The sequence below is a fragment of the Hemiscyllium ocellatum genome (genome assembly GCF_020745735.1).
Source record: "Hemiscyllium ocellatum isolate sHemOce1 chromosome 27 unlocalized genomic scaffold, sHemOce1.pat.X.cur. SUPER_27_unloc_33, whole genome shotgun sequence".
Lineage (NCBI taxonomy): Eukaryota > Metazoa > Chordata > Chondrichthyes > Orectolobiformes > Hemiscylliidae > Hemiscyllium > Hemiscyllium ocellatum.
In genome coordinates, this window is record NW_026867502.1 from 4,376 (window position 1) to 12,889 (window position 8,514).

Consider the following 8,514-nt stretch of genomic DNA (forward strand, 5'->3'; position numbering starts at 1 on the left):
AAAGATACGATCCAAGACATCACGCACCCTGACACCTGGGAGGCAACACACCAACCGCGAGTCGTGTTCGTTCCCAACAAACCCTCTACCTGACCCTCTAACTATCAAGTCCCCAATGACTAACATTCTCCTCCTTTCCCTCCTTCCCTTCTGGTGCAACAGGGACAGGCTCTGTGCCAGAGCCCTGGGCCCCAGTGCATACCCCTGGTAGGTCGTTTTCCCCCCTCAACAGTACACACTGATTTATACAGCAGGAAGGAAATAAAAATAAGTCGTCCCTCCTCTCCCAGGAACCTCTGCTCTCCGACTACAAATTTAAAACCTCAAATCAGTGACTCCCCGCTCCTGGGTTGCTGCTGCTGCTGCCGCTGAAAAACAGAAAATGTCACCTTTTTTTGTGGTTAGCACTGCTGCCTCACAGCGCCAGAGATCCGGGTTCAATTCCCCTCCCACGTCCGTGTATGTTTCCACCCACAGTCCAAAGACCTGCAGGTTAGGGAGAATTGGCCACGCTAAGTTACCCCGTAGTGTTAGGTGACAGGGAATGGGGCTGGGTGTTTTGCTCTTCGGCGGGTCGGTGTGGACGTGTTGGGCCGAAGGGCCTGTTTCCACACTGTAGGGAATCTGATCTAAAGTTCTGGAATTGATATATTGATGAACTGAAACCCGCAACCATTCTAAAAGACTCAGCAGCGGTCCAGGTTTGTTCACAATATTGCAATTTGCAATTAATTCTGTGTCTTATGATCTTGCAGCACAGCTCCCGGCAGAAGGAGCAGCGCTGCAGGAGCTAGTGCTTCCAAATACACCTGGGGAGGCGGGGTTTACCAGGAGGGGCGGGGTTTAGCCTGGGTCGGTTTTTAGCGGGAGGGCGGGGCGTGTCTCGTGAGAGGGTCGCGCGCTAGTTGGCGGGGCGAGGCTCAGCGGGCAGTGCGGTGCGTGTAGCCTGAAGGTGCGTGACTTTGTGGGCGGTTGCGCGAGGGGGAAGGGGGCGTGGTTTTGACTCGCGGGGGGATCGCGGCGAAGTGGCGGGGTTTGGTGCTCGGAGGGAGAAAAAGGTTTGTTTCCATGAGGCGGGACTTTGTCCCGAAGGGGCGGGGCTTACGTGCAGCGTTTGGAAGGGGCGGGGCTTACGTGCCGCGTTAGGAAGGGGCGGGGTTTATGTGTCGCGGCGGAGGGGGCGTGGCCATCCCCGAAACCGGAAGTGTGCCCGCGGCCTGTTTCCTCAGCAAGTAAGGTAAAGCTTTATCAATATTTCCTTTTACAGAGTTGGTATTTAATAACCAGTAATGGCTACTCAATATCATCATAACGTCCCAAAATGCAATTCATTTCAATCCATTGCAGATAAGCACTAAGGGTTAATTTTCAATGGGATTCAACAGCCTCAGCACTAAAATGGTCTCACAAGGGAACGGCTGTGAATGTGTTATTACTTGGTGTCCTGTTCACACAGATTCACCGATGCTGAGGCAAACCTTCTTAATTACCTTACAGCATCCTGGTGTCCCTATCTTTAAGTTCTCTCCTCTTTCTGAGCCTTCCTGCCTGTTTATTTTCTGGTGCAGTAAATGTATTCAACAATTGAGCATTACATTTTAGTCTGAATGTTTAATGACAAGTTTTAAGGCTATAGACTTTATCACCCAGATACCCACACCCTCATTCCTCCCTTTGATTGCATCGTGATCACTTAAAGAGAAGGCTAGTCCAAACAAATGCCCTTCAAGGTGGTCCAGCCATCAACATCCTGTAGAGCGGCACCACCATCTTCGCAGCTAATCTGGTCATATTTATCATCGCCATCAACACATGTGGGTGAGCCATCGGATTGCAAAAGGAACATCTTCTGGGGCAAATCTATATCACTAAGGGACCTCATAATCTTAGCAATTAAACACCTAGCAAGAGCAATACCGACAAACAGAAGAAAAGTATTCTACCATACATAGCTAAATTGATCAGCCAATTGGACCATGAGCCCAACTGCAGTTTCCCCAACCGGTCCCTTCAGTAATTCTGTCAAGGAATACCTGGATCTCCTTCTTGTATCTTGTTGTGGTTCTGTTCGCCGAGCTGGGAATTTGTGTTGCAAACGTTTCGTCCCCTGTCTAGGTGACATCCTCAGTGCTTGGGAGCCTCCACATCGCTTCTGTGATGTTTCCTCCGGCATTTATAGTGGTTTGTCTCTGCTGCTTCCGGTTGTCAGTTCCAGCTGTCTGCTGCAGTGGCCGGTATATTGGGTCCAGGTCAATGTGTTTGTTGATAGAATCTGTGGATGAGTGGCATAAATGATATCTGGGCAGGTTGAGACAAAGGGTCTGTTTTCGTGCTGTGTGACTCTAATTGTCTTCAGTGAAAGCAGAAGTGTGGTTGTGAAGGCTGGACTTTCAGAGCATGTTTTGCCCTGACTGGTAGCAGAAGAGTTTGACTGAAGTGTGTTGGTGTTAATGCCTTGTTGTTTCATTTTGCTCCCACCTTCCTGGGGTCGTTAACCATTTTGTGTCTGGTCCTTCCTCAAGAAGCTACATTGCAGGTTTACCCTGAATTGACACACTTTTTTTTGCTTCTCAGAATCAGACCTGCTCACTCTCAGCAGGATCCCAGTGTTGTGGAAGATACTAACTTTCAGGTGGAGGTATCCAAAATTCAGAGAGTTGTCAGTTTTGATCTTTTTGCTTTTTCTGCCCCTGTAAGATCCTGAATCAGCACCTTCAGGGGAATTAGTTAGAGCGGAGTGAGAACAGAGGGAGAGAGAGAGGGATGGTGCTTTCAATTTTGTGGAACAACAAAAGAATATTCCACAGAAAATAGAGTTGCTTGTTCTGAATTTCTACCCTGCACTGATAGTGATGACTTTTGTAATCTCTTTTTGCAGAGTATTTGAAAATCTGAAGACTGAAGTTTCAAAATCAATGGATGAAGGGCTTATGCCCGAAACATTGACTCTCCTGCTCCTCGGATGCTGCCTGACCTGCTGTGCTTTGCCAGTGCCACATTTTTCGACTGACTCTCCAGTGTCTGCAGTCCTCACTTTGATGTCAATATCTGACAGTCACTCAATCCATCGGGACAGTAACGATTTTTGATTGTGATTTCTGTGAGAGGGATCAACGCTTTTTGGTATCTGTTTGAGGACATTTTCAGCATCAGTGGGACTGGACGAGAGACCCCACTTTTGCAGCGCACTGTGTGTGGAGCCTGAAACAGTTATACGGCCTGGAAAGGTGATTTCACGGCAGGGAGGGGCTCTACACATGTTTGTATGCAGCTGAAGCTGTAGCCATGGAGAAACCTGAGGATTCCCGCCCTGTGGAGGAACCGTGGAAACGTGGTGACTGTGGGAAAGGCTTCCGTGTCCCGTCTGCCCTGGAGATTCATCGGCGCAGTCACACCGGGGAGAGGCCATTCTCCTGTCCTGTCTGCGGGAAGGCCTTCAAACATTCCTCCCACCTGTTGGCCCACCAGCAGAACCACACGGGGGAAAGGCCCTTCAGCTGCCCAGAGTGCGGGAAGGCCTTCAGCACATCCTCCCATCTGCTGACCCACCAGCGGGTCCACATGGGGGAAGAGGCCCTTCAGCTGCCCCGAGTGCGGGAAGGCCTTTACCCAGGCTTCCACCCTGCTGACCCACCAGCGGGTCCACACGGGGGAGAGGCCCTTCAGCTGCCCCGAGTGCGGGAAGGCCTTTACCCAGGCTTCCTCCCTGCTGAGGCACCAGCGTGTCCACACGGGGGAAAGGCCCTTCAGCTGCCCTGAGTGTGGGAAGGGCTTCAGACATTCCTCCACCCTACTGACCCACCAACGGGTCCACACGGGGGAGAGGCCGTTTACTTGCTCTCAGTGCGGGAAGGGTTTCACCTGCTCCTCCCATCTGCTGACCCACCAGCAGGTCCACATGGGGGAGACGCCCTTCACCTGCTCTCAGTGCGGGAAGGGCTTCAGGTATTCCTCCCACCTGCTGAGGCACCAGCGAGTCCACACAGGGGAGAGACCATTCAGCTGCCCCGAGTGTGGGAAGGCCTTCAGCAATTTCTCCACCCTGTTGGCCCACCAGCGGGTCCAAATGGGGGAGAGACCATTCACCTGCTCTCAGTGCGGGAAAGGCTTCACCTGCTCCTCCGCCCTGCGGAGCCACCAGCATGTCCACACGGGGGAGAGACCCTTCAGCTGCCCAGAGTGTGGGAAGGCCTTCAGCAATTCCTCCCACCTGCTGACCCACCGACGGGTCCACACAGGGGAAAGGCCCTTAAGCTGCCCTGAGTGTGGGAGGGCTTTTAGCGATTCCTCCTCCCTGCGGAGGCACCAGCGGGTCCACATGGGGGAGAGGCCGTTCACCTGCTCTCAGTGTGGGAAGGCCTTCAGTGATTCCTCCCACCTGCTGACCCACCAGCGGGTCCACACCGGGGAGAGGCCCTTCAGCTGCCCTGAGTGTGGGAAGGCCTTCAGGAATTCCTCCACCCTGTTGACCCACCAGCAGATCCACACGGGGGAGAGGCCATTCACCTGCTCTCAGTGCGGGAAGGGCTTCACCTGCTCCTCCGCCCTGCTGAGGCACCAGCGGGTCCACACGGGGGAGAGGCCCTTCAGCTGCCCTGATTGTGGGAAGGCCTTTACACAGGCCTCCACCCTGCTGAGGCACCAGCGTATCCACATGGGGGAGAGGCAGTTCAGCTGCTCTCAATGCAGGAAGAGCTTCAACTGCTCCTCCCACCTGCTGACCCACCAGCAGGTCCACAAGGGGGAGAGGCCCTTCACCTGCTCTCAGTGCGGGAAGGACTTTAGGTATTCCTCCCATCTGCTGACCCACCGGCGGGTCCACACGGGAGAGAGGCCCTTCAGCTGCCCCGAGTGCGGGAAGGCCTTCAGGTATTCCTCCCATCTGCTGACCCATCAGCGGATCCACACGGGAGAGAGGCCCTTCAGCTGCCCCAAGTGCGGAAAGGGCTTCAGCACATCCTCCACCCTGCTGAGGCATCAATGGATCCACACCGGGGAGAGGCCGTTCACCTGCTCTCAGTGCGGGAAGGGCTTCACCTACTCCTCCCAGCTGCGGAAGCACCAGCGAGTTCACGTGCCATCGCAGGGGGATTGAAGGAGTGAAGGCTGAGTGCCATTATCGATTGGACTACCAACCCATTTCCGGGGACTCCCGGGTTTGAATCCCGCCATGACAGATGGCAGAATTGGTATTCAGTCAGAAATGTGGAGTTCGAAATTTAACAATGAGACCGTTTCAGGGAGGGGGTGGTGCAGGGGAGAAAGCCCCTGATTCCGTCTCTCCCTTGTTAGGGAAGGGAACCGCCATTGTGGGAAAGGATTCACTCAGTCGTTCCAGGGGAGAAACTTACTTGGAGACAGAGTATGCGTTGAAATTGCTGAGTGAGGCAATACTTCCTCCGGGTTACGGCGGTACCAAGGATCCAGTTACAAAGGGACAACTTGGTGCTGGCCAATATTAAAGACAGTGGGGGGACGGGGGAAACAGGGGAGGTGTGGTGTGTGCACTTTCACCTTGAGCTCAAAAAGCAACTTCTTTTTCTCTGCCTTTTTGCTGGGGGGATCCAAAGCTGTAACAAAGTTGGGTTGCAATAAAGGATACCTGAACTTACCACCGGGCTCAGACTCTCATTGGAAGCTTTGAGCTCCAAGAGGTTTTTGTTTTAAAGCTGCTTATTTCTTTCAGCCTCCTGCAGTAAGTTTAGAACATAGAACAATCCAGCGCAGAACAGGCCTTTCGGCCCTCGATGTTACGCCGACCTGTGAACTATTCTCAGCTCGTTCCCCTACACTATCCCAAAATCATCCATGCGCTTATCTAAGGATTGTTTAAATCTCCCTAATGTGGCTGAGTTGACTACCTTAGCAGGTAGGGCATTCCACTCCCTTACCACTCTCCGTGTAAAGAACTTGCCTCTGACATCTGTCTGAAAGCTATCACCCCTCAATTTGTAGTTATGCCCTCTCTTGAACAAGGGCACAACATTTGCAATCCTCCAGTTCTCAGGTACTAAACCCGTCGATAATGATGACTCAAATATCAAAGCCAAAGGCTCTGCTATCTCCTCCCTCACTTCCCAGAGAATCCTCGGATAAATCCCATCCAGCCCAGGGGACTTGTCTACTTTCACTCCTTCTCAAATTGATAACACCTGTGCGTAACTAACCTCAATCCTTTCGAGTCTAATGTCTCATATCTCATTCTTTTCCTGAGTGAACACCAATGAGAAATGTTCATTTAGCACCTCTCCGATCTCTACAGTGTCCACACTCAACTTCCCACTTCTGTCTTTGACTGGCCCTATTCCTACCCTAATCATCTGGGCAGCACGGTGGCACAGTGGTTAGCACTGCTGCCTCACAGCACCAGAGACCCGGGTTCAATTCCCGACTCAGGCGACTGACTGTGGAGTTTGCACGTTCTCCCCGTGTCTGCGTGGGTTTCCTCCGGGTGCTCCGGTTTCCTCCCACAGTCCAAAGATGTGCGGGTCAGGTGAATTGGCCATGCTAAATTGCTCGTAGTGTTAGCTAAGGGGTAAATGTAGGGGTATGGGTGGGTTGCGCTTCGGCGGGTCGGTGTGGACTTGTTGGGCCGAAGGGCCTGTTTCCACACTGTAAGTAATCTAATCTAATCTAATCCTTTTATTCCTCACAGACCTATAGAAAGCTTTAGGGTTCTCCTTTATTCTATTTGATAAAGACTGCTCGTGTCCTCTCTTTGCTCTTCTTAACTCTCTCTTTCAATCCTTCCTCGGTGATCTGTAATTCTCTTATCGCCTCATCTGTACCATCTTGCCTCATCAACACATAAGCCTCATGGAACAGCATCATAAGACACAGAACTTGTATCAAAAGATCAGTGTCATGCAACTGATCGAATATATTGAACAAACTGAGATAGTCTTCATCTCTTAGAATGGGTGCGGACTTTGGTTCATTAATATGTAACAGTGTTTTTGAGATGACTTAAGCTTTTATAAAAAACAGACATCTCTGCTCAGACAATGCAATGAAGGTGTGAGATTTGAGTCTGTCAGTATTCCAACCTTGAATCAGACTTGTTCTGTTTCCAAAGTCGGAATTTGTAAAATATTATATGCATTGACTGCCTGCAGTTTGTGTGCTTTTTGAATAAAATTGAATGTATCTGCAAATATAATTTTGCCAATACAATTTCACCCCATAAAGTAGTGTGTGTGTGCATGAAAGAGTGTGCATGTGAGTTTGTGTGTGTGTGCACAGAAGTGTGTGTGTGTATGCTTGGAAAGTGAGAGTGTGATGGAGTATGAGGCTGCGAGTGTGAGAGAGTGTTGAGGGGTGTGTGTCTGTGTCTGTCTGAGAGGTAGAGTATGTGTGTGAGGGAGAGGCTTAATCAAAGCAAGGGGTTGCATTTTTGCTAAAACAAGGACTTGTACAGTTGGGCCATGGGTCGTGTTAGAGAACAGACAGACATGGGGGGTGGGGGAGCAGAGGTGGGGGCTGTTCAGGTACATAGTTCTTTGGAAGTTGCATCATTGCTCGACAGGGTGGTTAAGGCGGCATTTCGCAACATTGCCTTCATTGTTCACACCATTGAGTATAGGAGTTGGGACATCATGTTGAGGTTGTACAGGATGTTGGTGAGGCCACTTTCAGAGTACTGAGTACAGTTCCGGTGGCCCTGTATTAGGAAGAATAATATTAGTGAGGGTTTAATAAAGATTTACCAGGATGTTGTAAGGACTGGAGGGTTTGAGTTATAAGGAGAGGCTGGGACTTTATTCATTGGAGCACAGGAGGTGGGGGGGGGGGGAGGTGACCTCATTGAGATTAATAAATTCATGAGGAGTGGAGGTAAGGTGAATAGCAAATGGCTCTTGCTTAGCGTAGGGGAACTCAAAACTAGGGGGCATTTTTTTAAATGTCAGGAGAGAGATTTAAAAGGAAGCGGAGGGGCAACATTTTGAAAGAGGGTGATTTGCATGTGGAATGAACTTGCTGAGGATGTGGTCGATGCAGGTACAGTTACAACATTGAAACAGCATTTGGATGGGTACATGAATAGAAAGGTTTAGAGGGATATGGGCCAAATGCAGGCAAGTGGGACTGGTTTGTATCGGGTTGTGAGTTCATGGAATGCCCTGCCCGTATCAGTGGTGAACTCTCCTTTATGGTCATTTAAGCGGGCATTGGATAGGCATTTGGAAGTTATTGGGCTAGTACAGGTTAGGGAGGATTCGGTCGGCGCAACATCGAGGGCCGAAGGGCCTGTACTGCACTGTATCCTTCTATGTTTAGTTTGGAATCCTGGTCGACATGGACGAATTGGACCGAAGTGTCTGTTTCTGTGCTGTATACCTCTATTGAAACTAATAGAATTCTGAAAGGGGCTTGACAGGATAGATGCAGATGAAATGCTCCTTTGTGGGGAGGGTCATCGAATTCCGACAATGTGGAAGCAGGCCATTCAGCCCATCTATTTCACTCTGGCCCTCTGAACAGTATCCCACCCATACCCAACCCCTTACTCCATAT

General features: G+C 50.7%; 1 pseudogene; it reads left to right on the forward strand.

The window, feature by feature from the left end:
- Window positions 1-1,175: 1,175 nt before the first annotated feature.
- Window positions 1,176-5,611, forward strand: LOC132808136 (gastrula zinc finger protein XlCGF26.1-like; annotated as a pseudogene).
- Window positions 5,612-8,514: the final 2,903 nt, after the last annotated feature.